The following is a 14084-nucleotide window of genomic DNA, read 5'->3' as shown; positions in this document are numbered from 1 at the left end:
CACTGCTCAAAGTTTTGTCCACTGGAGGCCTTCCCTTCACCCTTGTCCTCCAAGGCCACCCCAAATAGGTCTGTAAGGGGCGCCCATCTTTAAATGAAGCTGTATTATTTCAGTCAACCAGCTATAGGGAAATCTGTATGTGGCTATGAGGGCAGGTTGAGAAAGAGGAGGCATTGGATCAGGAATATGGCCTGTGGGCCACTTGCTCATGCAACTTACATTTGCCTTTAGTATATGACTGGGCTGAATCTCCTACATGCCATTTGAATATGAAGTGCTGCTGTGCTTTTTGGTTTGATGGTTAGACAGCAACCAGTTCATGGTAGGCAGCTAAGGCCATGTGGTAATTTGGTAGCCTATGATAAAATGTTCATTCTTTGCTTGGCCCCAGCAACAAGACAGAAGTTGTTCCTCAAAACTATAATAGCTGTTTGCAGAGGATGACATAGCTTTGATCCAAAATTTTAAATGTTTGTACTGTGAGCCTCCTAGAGTGTTTTGTCAAAGTCTCCGTGAAGCACCCTATCTGTCACAGACATGTCAAGCATCATGAGGATATTCAGGGTCATCTGGTCCAACTAGTAGGGCAGCTGAAGAATTATTCTTTTTTTCCTTGGCCACACTCAAAATTGGTAGATTATCAAGTTACTCAATGAGTTGGTCTGAATAGCAGGCCCAAGTGAGGTTTATGGCTCTGCAAACTCTAAAGTGGTACACTAGGCATTTTGGTACTTTTTTCATGATAAAAGGGTGCACATGAAGCAACTGATCTTTCACTTTGAAAGTATCATGCCATTCCTCTGTGCCCCTAGAAATGTCACTGAGGTGGCAGGTCCCTAAATTTGTGTAGGATTTATTTCCTTTCTTCTCTCATGCATATATCTTTGGAAGATGCCTAAAGCAGTAGTTACTTTCTGCTCATCTGATCTAATCAGTGAATCATAAATGTAATGGATTATCAGAGTAATGATGCCCTGTAGAATGAAGATGCCATAGAAGTCCCTGAGGAGTAGATTATGGCATAAGACTGGAGGTTTAATATGATACTGGCTCTGTTATGGAAAAGCAAGTTGTTTCTGAAGTTCTTTACACACACACACACACACACACACACACACACACACACACACAGAGAGAGAGCAGAGAGAGAGAAAGAGAGATAGATGCATTTTCAGATTGCAGATGCCAGGGGTGTGTTGATTTGTTCCAGTAATGATACTACAACTGGGCCAGCAACTGCAATGGGTTTCACCACCTGATTAAGTTTAGAGTAATGCACTGTCATTTTCAAAGTCCCATCTGTCTCTTGCACAGGCCAAAATAATGGGTGTGTTGAAGGCAGGTGTGGTAGTATCACCATACTGCATCCTTTACACCTTCTTGGTGGCTCTTATCCTTGAAGTCCCTAAAAAATATGCTATTTGCTCTGGGTTTAGTATTTTGGTAGGTAGAGGCAGTTTCATCTGGACTTTTCTGCTGTATTTGCCATAGAGATGTTCATGGACTTGGTTCATGCCTCTAAGAAGCTTACAGAGGAGACTTAGTGGGAGCAGAAGGAGTTGAAGATCTGATTTATGCCCCAGGCCAACCAGGAGAGCTGGCAGATTAGTGACAAATTACATTAGCTGCCCTAGTGCCTGGTGCCCCAAGCTGGCTTCAGGGTATAAGCTATATGAATATTGCTTTACTTTGCCATCCAAATACTACCTCATAATCATGAAGATTTGTTTCTATTTTATCTTACAGAAGATTTATTGTTTACCATTCAAATTTAGTTCTACAATGTATCTGAAGTGGATTTTTTTTTTTTTTTTTTTTGAGACAGACTCTCGCTGTGTCGCCCAGGCTGGAGTGCAGTGGCGCGATCTTGACTCACTGCAAGCTCCTCCTCCTGGGTTCCAGTGATTTTCCTGTCTCAGCCGCCCGAGTAGCTGGGACTACAGGAGCATGCCACCATGCCCGGCTAATTTTTTTTTGTATTTTTAGTAGAGACGGGGTGTCACCGTGTTAGCCAGGATGGTGTTGATCTCCTGACCTCGTGATCCACCTGCCTTGGCCTCCCAAAGTGCTGGGATTACAGGCGTGAGCCACCGTGCCCGGCCTGGAGTGGATTTTTATATGCGGCTTAAGATAACTACTGAAATGCATACTTTTCCTATATTGATAATGTTAGTCCACTTCTGTTGCTATAAAGGAATACCTGAGAGTGGGTAATTTATAAAGAAAAAAGAGCTTTATTGGTTTATGGTTATGCAGGCTACATATGAAGCATAATGCTGACATCTGCTTTTGGTGAGGGCCTCTGGAAGCTTACATTCATGACAGAAGGCAAACGGGAGCCAGCAGGTCACGTGGTGAGAGAAGAGGCAAGAGAGAGAGAGTGGGAGGTGGCAGGCTCCTTTTTAAACAATCAGATCTTGTATGAACTCATTCTATGAGGAGGGGACCAAGCCACTCATGATGGATCCACCCCCCATAACCCAAACACCTCTTACTAAGCCCGACCTCCAACACTGGGAATCACATTTTAACATGAGATTTGGAAAGGATAAACATCCAAACTATTAATATATCAGATACTGATTTGATTCAGCATCATTTTCTAAAAAGGACATCTTTTCCTCCATTTTGCAGCAAAATCTTTGCATAAAACAGGTGACTGACTGTACAGGGATTGGAATAGAACATAATTATTGTACTTTAATAATATATTTTTTTCTTTTTCTTTTCCTTTATTTTTTATTTATTTATTTTTTTATGGAGTCTCACTCTGTTGCCCAGGCTGGAGTGCAGTGGCACCATCTTGGCTCATGGCAGCCTCTGCTTCCTGGGTTCAAATGATTCTTCTCCTGAGTAGCTGGGACTACAGGCATGCGCCGCCCTGCTTGGCTAATTTTTGTTTTTTTGGTAGAAATGGGTTTTCACCATGTTGACAAGGCTGGTCTGGAACTCCTGACCTCAAGTGATCCACCCGCCTTGGTGTCCCAAAGTGCTGGCATTACAGGCGTGAGCCACAGCGCTGAACCAATAATGTCTGAATGTCCAGTAGTGCAAATTCTCCAAAATTTTTGACTTCACAATTTTCATCTTTTGTTCTTTCATACATGTTTCAGAACTCGCTTGTCAATTGTCACCACAGTTTCTGTTGAGATTTTGATTGGGGTACATTGAATCTGTAAAACAACTTGTAGAGAATCAACATTTTAACAATATTGTGTCTTCTCATCTGTGAACATGATGTATTTCTCTGTTTAAGCCTTCTCTAATTTCTCTCAATAGGATATTGTAGTTTTCTGTCATGTACATGTCATTAGTTAGATCTAGTCATAGGTATTTGATGTTTCTGTATTGTTTCTGTGGTGCTATTGTAAATAGTATCTTTTTTTAAAAAAAATTGTATCTGAATTGTTTTAGTACTATGTAGAAACTTTTTATATAGATCTATCATGTTGTAATTTTCTACATTTAAATATCAATAGTCTATTGAATTTTTTATGTACTCAATTATTTCATATGAAAATAATGACCCTATAATTCCTATCTTTCCAATTCTTATAACTTTTATTTTTTAAAAAAACTTCCTTTGCCTGTTTTCTAGAATCCCCAGCACAATGATGACTAAATATAAGGACAATGAACAGTCTTGTCTTATCTACAATGTTAGCTAAAATTTGTTTTGTAGATTCTCTTTATTAGGTTAAGAAAACTCTGCCTTTCTATTTCTTGTTGCTAAGCTTTTTAAATTAATGGAGGGTGATTGATTTTCCTTAAAATATGAAGATAATGATATGACTTTTCTTTATTTTTCTGATAATATGGGTAAATCACATGAATCAATTTTTGAATATTAGCTGACTTTGCATTTCTTTAATGTAATTTTTAAAATATGTTATTTTGAATTTGACTGCTATCATTAGTTTGGTATATATGTACATATACTTACATTTATGCTCATAAGAGAGATTGCTGTTAGTTTCTTCTATGATCCGTAGACTACAGATTTGGAAATTAAGGTAGAGAGATTAAATAATTAAACGAAGCCAGACAGTTACTTAAATTAAGGAAGTCTGATTCAATAATATATTTCCATGAAATTATATTATTAAATGGCAGTTGCAGATTACAGTGTTATCAGAAAATGGTATAAAAAATGATCCTGCTGTTCCGTGAAGTGCCCTATAATAAAGATTATAAATTTGTATTTGTCTACAAATCATATCATTTTGGCAAGTTTTGTTTTTTTTCATACAGTGGTAATGTGTTTTTATCTCAACTCATAAGGCCCTAAATAATCTCTCTTCTTCCTCTTCCACATTCACACACACTAGTCTTCAGCCACACTGCCCACTTACTGGTTTTTGAACATGCCAAGGCTAACTGCTCTTCTCTGTCAAAGTCATTGTACATGCTATTCCCTCTGCTTAGAAATATCTCCCTGTAAACATCTGTGAGCCTCAATCCCTCACTTCTTTCACTGCTCTGAAGAAACGTCTTCTTATTAGACAGGACTCCCAGAGCCATGCTGCCATCCTATGCAAGTGACTAGCATAGAAACAGAGCCACACTCCCTCCTTCCTGTCCTCCCATAAACTTTTCACTTGTTCCCTTGTGTCTTACCTCTTACAGCCAGATATTTTAAATTCATTTCTCTAAGGTCTCCAAAAGTATGTAAATTCCTTTAAAAGAAAGGGCTTTGTTCTGAATCCTGCTCTATGTCTAAAACACAGATGAGTATCTGACATAATATAGTTTTTTTTGCTTTACAAATATTTGTTCTATGAATGAACAAAGAAATGAATGAATAAATTTACAAGTGTCAAAAGTTACCAAATTTATCAGAAATTCTTGCTAATTATTTTTTTTTCCTGTGAATCTAACCTGTTTTCCCCTTCCGTGAATCTAACCCTGAAGAAAGACAAGCTTGGTGCCTTCATCATTATCTTCTCTTTATAGCAATCACTGCAGAAGGTGTTGATAGATATTTAACACATCTTTGAGATGCATCCTGGCTGTGCCCAAGGTAACTTGGAGGTGGCAGCATTAATCATTTGCCATATGATAAGCTTCTGTTGTTCGTTTGTGGTGCATGGAGTTCATAATGCACACTTTATATGCAATATGCTTGAAAAATGAAAGATTATTGTTGATATTATAGTAAGATATGTAATATCATATGTAATTCATTTCCCTCAATGTATGCCCTTTAGCTATATTCAACCCTGTCCTTCACACCTAGTCCTGAGATAAATGTAAATGTGAGATTCTGTGTATAAACGGTGCATCTATTTACCAAATTGATTTCTGGGGCCAAAGAAATAATTGTAATTTATGAGATACACCTGTGATAGTCAGGCATGTTAAGCAGAGTAGATAGGCTGAGTGGCATGACTTTGATTTTTAATTATAGGTCAGCTCAGCTTAGCTTAATTCCATTGTGTGAAGCATCACCTTTCTTTCAACTGAAAGCTAAAAGTGCAACGAACTAACCTTTGAATGTTAATCTGAGTGCCAGCAACTAGATGTGCAATTCTGAGCAATTATTCAGCCTCCTGGGACCTGAGTTTTTTTTGGCTTAGCCCATAGGATTTCTCAATGTCCATCTTTACACCTGCAAAATACAACGATTCTATATATCATCGTTAATGAAGGGAACCAATTTGAGGGTTAGAACTTAGATGAGAAGAAGTGTTTTAGTATGTCCCATACACAGCTTTCTGATAAAGAGAGAGGGAAAAAGAAAAGGAGGAAAGGAGAGTGACAGTTCTAAGTCATATTTTTTAAAAAAAATACAACCCCAGTTTTTAAAAAGTACAACCCCAGTTTTCCAGACCTTGTTTTCCTGTGGGGCCAGACTGGGGTCAGAGTTACAGAGTAACCCAAGTTTCACGGGCTCTTTTCTTTGCCTGCGGACCCAGAATCTCACTGCCTTCTTAAACACCAGTCTTCCTCTCCATGCAGATGTTTCTAAATACCCCAAAGACATGTGCTTGAGAGTGAGAAAGAGAATTGGGCAAGATTCAAGCAAAGAGGTTTTGGTGATGTCAACAGCAAGGATAAAGGTTTAATTATCTGATGCAGCATAGTGCAATGATGTAAGTAGAGCCTAAAGAATGGGGCTTGAGGGGGAAGATGCAATAACATAAGACCAGAAAGGAAGGCAGGGGCTAGATCAATCAAGGGTCTGTAGGACAGCTCTTTTAGCTTGTATGTATAATCCTTCTGTTCAGTCCAAGTAGGGTTGATATGGGAGGAACATTCAAGTGCCAAATATCATATTATATTTAGGATTGATCCTTCTCCCACTTCTTTACTAGTTCAAATTGCTTCTAGGTGGTTCCTTCTTACCTAAGTGTAAGAGGCCTCCCAGGAGGTCTCCACCTTTTCATAAATTTGTTGGAGATCAGCCTCGCTAACTTATTAGATCAGTCTTGCTAACTTATTCATCATATCAGAATCACATTTTGGGTATAATTTATCTTAGGCTATATCATAACATAATATTATAATCAAAACTTGTGATGCCTTCAGGTGCCGAAAATCATACATACTAAGTAGACATTGACATCTAATTAGAGATTAAAGATGTTTTGATAGGATTACTACTTGCCTTTCTCATCAAAAATGGTTTCAATCGCTTCTTTGCTATCTCCTTATTGACCCATGAATCCGGGCCAATCTCACTTCTTTATTATAGAGATGAAATCATACCCCTCTTGAAATAGATCTTAGTATGACAGTCCAGTGCCAGTGTGAAGATTTTCAAACTCTTCGACATAACGTAGCCATATGTTTTCAGAAGGGCTGACAGAGAAATCGTTGAAAGTTGATATTTAAAACAATGATTTAGAATCTTTTGTACAACCTTAAATGTACACTGACTTCACGCAAACATGTTGAGGACACACATTGCTTTCCTATTAGGAAAGATGAGCAAATACATTCTCATATTACATATATGTAGCAAGGCTAGTTAGCAAGGTCTAACAGAATATTTGTTTCAGCCATAATGATGAAAACAAATGCTTGCATTTGGGAAACTTCCTCAAGTGAAACCAATCATTTTAATGGAAGGAACTCATTGTAATGCTAAAATTATGTTCCAGTAAATAATGTTTACTTGTGGAAATGACGCTCTATTTAGAAATGCTTACAAAGCTTGATGAGGAAGGAAAAGGGCCAATAAACTGAAGTGTAGTATTAATTTCTTTGTAAGGCATTTTATGTGGCTTAACTGTTTTGTGAATTCGTGTAAGGCTGTTTGTTTTTGTTCATTTGTTTTAAAGAGGAATAATTCATTTGCTGATTCTTTTCCCCTTTTTGGGTTTATTAAATGATTTTCAGGCACATTATTTCAGGCCCTTTATTGGTAAGCTTTTATTGGGTTAATATTGCCTTTATTTGTTTCAAAGAGTCGATTCTCTGGTTATTTGAGCTGAATTTGTTGACACCTAGGTTTTTTTGTGAAAACAAGAAGCTTTAATCGCTAAGTTGTGAATAAGACATGGGAGTTTGTGATGTCCACTTTGCTAACCATATTATGTTGCAGAGAAACCCAATGAAATTTCGTTGACGCTTACTTAATTTTATTAACTAAGAGATGTATCTAAGTAATTTTATAAGATATCTCAGCACAGATTAATTATTAGAGATCTAAATACAAAATTCTCTCTCACCCCGATGATAGCATGAAGAATTACACATTGTTTGAACAAGTGTGTAAATTTCCAGGCATTTCTGTGTATCTATGGAATAGTTTCTTAATATTCTTTTATCAGTTAATTGCATTTAGTTGCCCAGAATAGATGAGTATATAGTTATGTAAGGCTAATAAAATTCTGTCAAAATTAAATTTTCTTACAGTTTGAGATATAATTTAAAACTTGAAACTCATAGAAAAAAAGCATCACTTTTGATGCTATTGACTCTTGGAAAGTTTGTGTGCATGGCCAAAGGCCAATGTCATAAATAGCAGAAACAGAATTGCTTCAGTAGGGAAGATTTGGAGGTGAAACAATCATAGAAAGTGTTAGGAATGTAGGGTGCAGGTTGGGCTCCAGAAACAAGGATCCTTGCAGTAGAATCTGAAACCTCTAATGAAAATTCAGAGAAAATGGCTAGAGAAAGTTTGTTCTTCAGAAAGTAATGAGACGAAAGTCAATCTCCTCCTGTAACTTAAAGTTACGTGGCACTATTGTAGAGTCGAATCATGATAATAACAACTACTATCTTGAATCTAGGGCTTACTGTGTGCCAGGCACTTTGCATATTTTAGCTCATTTAATCTTCACAGTAATTCTCTGGGGTAGGCTTACTGTTGTTATCCCTGTTTTAATAATGATAAAACTGAGGTACAGAGAGATTAAGTGTAATCGCATGGCCAAAGCTAGACAGCAAAAAGACAGAAGGGGTAGGATCTGAACCCAGGACATTTCCAGAGTCTGTGCTCTGTACCACAGGTCTATGCAGGAAGTTGGTTACCACCATTCTTGCTCTGGGTGGGTTGTAACACTGCCTGGACTCATATTGGCTCAGGAAGCTGGAAGAACAATTCCAGCTTAAGGTTCTAGTGGTTATTCTGGACCCTTCCACAAAGGTCGGACCCTCTTGCCCTCTGTTTCCTGTCTTGGTTGCAGGTGGTAGCAATCAGGTTAGTTTTATGAACTTTGTGAAGGGAGAGAGGAAGGGGAGACAGAACTAACATTTGTTCGAAAGCTAAGCATAAAGAAGGAGAGATTATCAAGACACAGTCAGGACTTTCCAAATAAGAAACTTGAAAAAAAAAAGTAAAGAATCTTAGCATACATTTTACCATAGCCTTGAATAATGGCCCTCAATTAGAAATGCATAATCTACCTACACCAGGGTTTCTTAACCTCGGCACTACTGACATGTTGAAACGTGATTTTGTTGTTGTTGTGAGAGGCTGTTATGGGCATTGTAGAATGCTGACCAGCACTTCTGGCCTCTACTGACTGGATGCCAATAGCAGTTTGATATGGTAACCAAAAATGCCTCCAGATGTTGTTCAATGTCCCCTGGAAGTAAAATTTTTCATAGTTGAGAACCACCCAAACATGTAGTTGTGATATTCTACCTAGGTAGGGTAAAAGGTTTCCATGACTTTAGTTAGTATTAGTAGAATGACATGAATTCCTGCATTTTTGGAAAAATGAGAATTTTTCTTTCTTTCCTGATTTGAATTCATATTTATCTTTTAATTCATTAATTGATGGATTGATTTTTAGTAGCATGGTTAGTGGTATAAGATAAGAAGGTTTGTTTTCAGGGTATTAAATACTGAAGCCTAAAACAAACAGGAATGCTAAGATACTGACTTACTGAGAAATTTCAGAAATGATTCAAAAGAGATTTCTACTATAAGAAGAATGAAAGTTTTTCATATAAAAAGATAGGGCTCAGATGGACATATCAAAAAAAAATCAAAGGTGAAATGTTGATTTTATCAGCTTTCTTAAAAGATTACTATCATGGCATGTCAGAGTCAGAAATATCATTTAAGATCCTCTTATTCAATACTTTCATTTTAAAAAGAAGCAGGGGTAGGCTGGGTGTGGTGGCTCACGCCTGTAATCTCAGCACTTTGGGAGGCCGAGGCAGGCGGATCACGAGGTCAGGAAATCAAGACCATCCTGGCTAACATAGTGAAACCCCGACTCTACTGAAAATACAAATAATTAGCTGGACGTGGTGGCGGACACCTGTAGTCCCAGCTACTCGGGAGGCTGAGGCAGGAGAATGGCATGAATCCGGGAGGCAGAGCTTGCAGTGAGCTGAGATCGCGCCACTGCATTCCAGCTGGGGCAACAGAACCATCTCAAAAAAAAAAAAAAAAAAAAAAAAAAAAGCAGGGGTATAGGAAACCCAGATAGGAATGGGAGGCAGATCTGATCCTCATTTTCACTAAACACAGTTTCTCTGGTGAATGCATGAAATTAAGAAGTTAGTTGTCCTAAAGAGCCTTTAATTCCTACTTATAGAATCAAGGATTCCTTTTTTCTGTTCCCATTAACCATTTGGTTGGTTTCTCTTTCGCCAACTAAGTTTTGTTTTCTGTAGAGGAGAGGCTATTTTTATGTCCTTTCACTACCTAGCACAGTAAGTTCAGTGTTAAGAAAACAATATTCTATGCATCTTAAGAATTATAAATTCCAAGCACTGTAGATTGATATAGAGATGGTTGCTAAGTGCCCAATGGTACTTGTGCTTTCCCAATACAGGGGAAAGTATTGTTAGACACTATCATTTTATTTGATTGGGTTTTCCATCTTCCCAGATGGGCATGCTTCAACGTGGACAGGGCCCTTTTCTCTCTTGCTCAATCTTGGTTCCCCAGGGCCTCACATGGTAATTGGCAAAGAGGAGGTCTTTAATAAATTTATTTGTTGAATGATGAAATAAAGCAGTAGATTTGCCAGGGTGGACACAGTGGAAATTTTCAAAATGAGTTCACATGGAACATAGATACTTGACAACCATTTGCCAAACAGGGTATCTAGCATAATGTCTAGAAGTGGCAGACTCCACCAGTCAGACTTGGATGAGAAAGCCAGTTCTGTTTGCTGGCAGCTTTACGACTCTAGTCAAGTTATTTAACTCCCCTAAATCTCAACTTCTGCATCTGTAAAATGGACACAATAGTAGTATTTATCTATCAGGATTGTTATGAAAATTAAATGAAGCAATGTAGATATATTGATTAGAGTAATGCTTGACACTTGGTAAGCAGTCGACAATTGTAAGCTGGGAGGGAAGGATGCCCCTCTCCAATCTCATCTGGCTATTCTTGCCTATGGAGAAAGGCTTATGGGCACAAACCCAGGTTTCTGGAAGGACTGTTAGGCTGTCAATATCAGGAGATACACCAGGAAAGTCTCTCATCACTTCAAACATCTGAGCTGTAAGTGCCCTCTGCTTCCCTCCCTCCCCGCCCTAGGTGCTCCAAGGGCAGGACATGGGCCCTAGGCCAGGCCCGCCATCTTTATCCATGTGACTCACTCTGTAACTGGACCCAGAGCCTCACCCACAGGACAGCCATCCTAGATTCACAGACACGGTGAAAAACAGCTCTTTGAAGTTCACCCTGAGTCCTGCAATTCAGCAGTGGTTTCCAGAGAAGCCCTGCATGAGGAGCGTTATAGAGTGTTCAGTAACTCCGATAAACTGCACTTCATTTTCCACTTGGCCATTTTTGTCCTTTGTGTAAGGAACCTCTAGAGAGAGCACCAGGAGTGAGGTAACAAGCCCCAGCCCTTTTATTATTATTAAAGGAAATGTCGGCCTGAGGATCCTATCCTTTATCGAAATGAATAAATAAAATATACGTAACAACTAGCTAAGGGGTGAAATATTTAAGTGAAGAAAATGGAACAAACTATATATTTAAATGCCACAGAGAGACACTGAGGAAATGCTGACTGTATCATAATCTACCCCCCACACCCACAGCCACTGCCATTCACTTCATGCCAAATTGTATCATGTATGTACTTCTGAATGTTTCCTCCTATGGTGTGACTTTGGGGTTGCATACAGAGTTTTTTTTCAGTCATTCCAGACAGCGTAATTAGAAGATGGTGAAGACTCGGGGTGTTGTATGGAGGTGAAGCTGAAGCTGAGCCGTCTAGAGTCTGGAGCGCCCCCTTGAGGAAGAGGAAGGAAAGGAAGGTAGCACAACATAGCTGAGGCCTGCAGGAGGTGGGGAGTGAAGGAAGAGGATGGGAAAAGGTGGCCTCGGAGAATGCCTATGTTCTGATGACCACTGCAGGGTGGATCTGCGCAGATTATTTTTAAAAAGTTATCTTTTCCTTTTCCCTCGAGCATGAAAACCTTTTATGTCTCTGGGACCACTTGTGGGCAAGAATTAGGAAGGTGACAATTTTGAAACTTAAACAGGCCTTAAACATTAGAAGAAAGTATTCATTCATTCACTCATTCACTTATTTGTTCTGTGAATAAACAGTGTGTTTCTCTTATGTTCCAGAAAAGAAAAAAAAATTCAGATATACATCTCAGTTGTGTCAAAGCTCTTATTGAAAATTCTGGAGATAAAAATTTTGGAAACATTCTAGCAAGCCAGAGATGGTATATTAAAAATAACTGAGCTTTTACTGCAAATGAAGCACATATGAAATATCAAAACGCTTCTTTGTTATTTTATTTTAGTGAATATTAGGAAAATATTCTATCTACACTCTACATTTTGTTGTAACTGCTTTATCTTATAACAGAATGATAAAAATAAATGCAAGATTTTTTAGAGAAAATTATCTATCACCCACTCATAACTGGGTGATAGATGATTTATTTTAGTTCATACTGTTGATTGGCTGTTTATGATAATTGCTTTTTGATTGGTTTGTGCAAATTGGAACTTGAAATTCCAAGGTGAGATTTATAACACTAGGAAGATTTTTATTAAGCCCTGAACAAAAAAAATATGTTTATAATGTGAATTTTAATTGCATTCCACTGGAAAAAAACAAGTTCATATTTCATAATTAAATGAAAATCACTTAGGATTAAGAAATTCCTATTGCTGAAATATTCTAAGTTCCTTAAAAAAGGTAAGCATTACTGGCTTGTTCTAGCACTACTGACTCTAATAATCAAAATCACATATAAATTCCAAAATAATAATACTGATAGCTTACATTTATTGATCACATAGGATGTGCCAACTTCTGTGCCAAGCACAGGTCTGCTAGTTATTTAATACTCACCACAGCCACATGAGACAAGTATCATTATTCTCACTTTACAAATGAGCTGCTGTGGCACAGAGATGTTGAGTAATTTGTCCAAAGTCACACAGCTGGTAAAGAGTAGAGGTTGGATTTTCCGGGTCTGTCTGGTTCCTTAGCTTACCAGATTAACTAAGCTGGATGTCATTATATAGAAATTACTTTCTTTCACATTGTCAACTGACATTTGCATTAAAGAAAGATAAACATTCTTACTATAATTCTTGTTTGAATTCAGAACATGAAGGAGAAAATGGAGAGGAGAGTGGAGCCTGTCTCTTGGTGAAAATTATGAATGCCATCTCAATGGGACATGCCCTTTGATAGTTATTCTATTCTGCATCATGGCCTCCCACTCGGCTCTAAGAACTTTTAAGCTTGAAGAACAGCACATCGTAACCATAGTGAGCATTTAAGAAAACTCCCTGAAGTATGCATTATAAGGGGAAAATCCCAAGTGAATCTAAATAAAATAAAATGGAAAAGAATAAAATGAAACACACACACACACATACACACAGACACACACAGACACACACACACACACACACACACAAGTTCAGCTCTATTCTTCCATTCTGCTCAACTCACTTTTTTCCCACCATCCCCCACTTTTTTCCCACCATCACCATTTGGGACACTTTTTCAACTTTCTCATGGTTTGAGCACAGATTTAGCATTTTTGAGAAAACCATATTTGTCTTAGGCTAGAATATCTTTCATAAACATCCCCTGCCTATTTATTGAGGAGAGCTTCTGTTCCTTCTCACATTTTCTCCCTCCAAATTCTCTATTGTGATAGCAACCATAGCCTCCAAACTTTAATAATTAACATTTAGTAATAGGAATGTAGGCAAATTTATTCTGTTTCTCTTACCCCAAAGTGAAATTGCTTTTTCTTTAAGATCTCGAGGGAACACTAGGTAATGTGGCTGTCTTTTCTGCATCTCATTCCTGAAAAATTCCAGTGATGGAGATTAATCAGTTAGTATTGCGTTGAGAATAGATTCTTTTCCTTAAAAGCTCTTGACTGACTAATGCCACAAAAATGACATTTTAGCCAGAGATCCCAAAATGAATTGAGTCCTTCTTTCTCACTATTCTTAAGCCAATCACAGATGTCTGTAGTATTTATCCATTTAAAATGACAGGCCAGACAAATGCCAGATTGATCAAATAAAGATGAAAATAGAAAATGGGGCTGTAAGAGAGACTGGGAATTAAAATGAATGCTACAGAAATATGCTGTGGTTTCAGATGAAACGTCAAATCTGTTCGTGGTATAACCCCAAGTATCAATTTATGAATAATATGTTATTTGGA

This window comes from Gorilla gorilla, chromosome 11 (assembly GCF_029281585.2).
Source record: "Gorilla gorilla gorilla isolate KB3781 chromosome 11, NHGRI_mGorGor1-v2.1_pri, whole genome shotgun sequence".
Lineage (NCBI taxonomy): Eukaryota > Metazoa > Chordata > Mammalia > Primates > Hominidae > Gorilla > Gorilla gorilla.
This window is presented reverse-complemented; position numbering follows the sequence as displayed.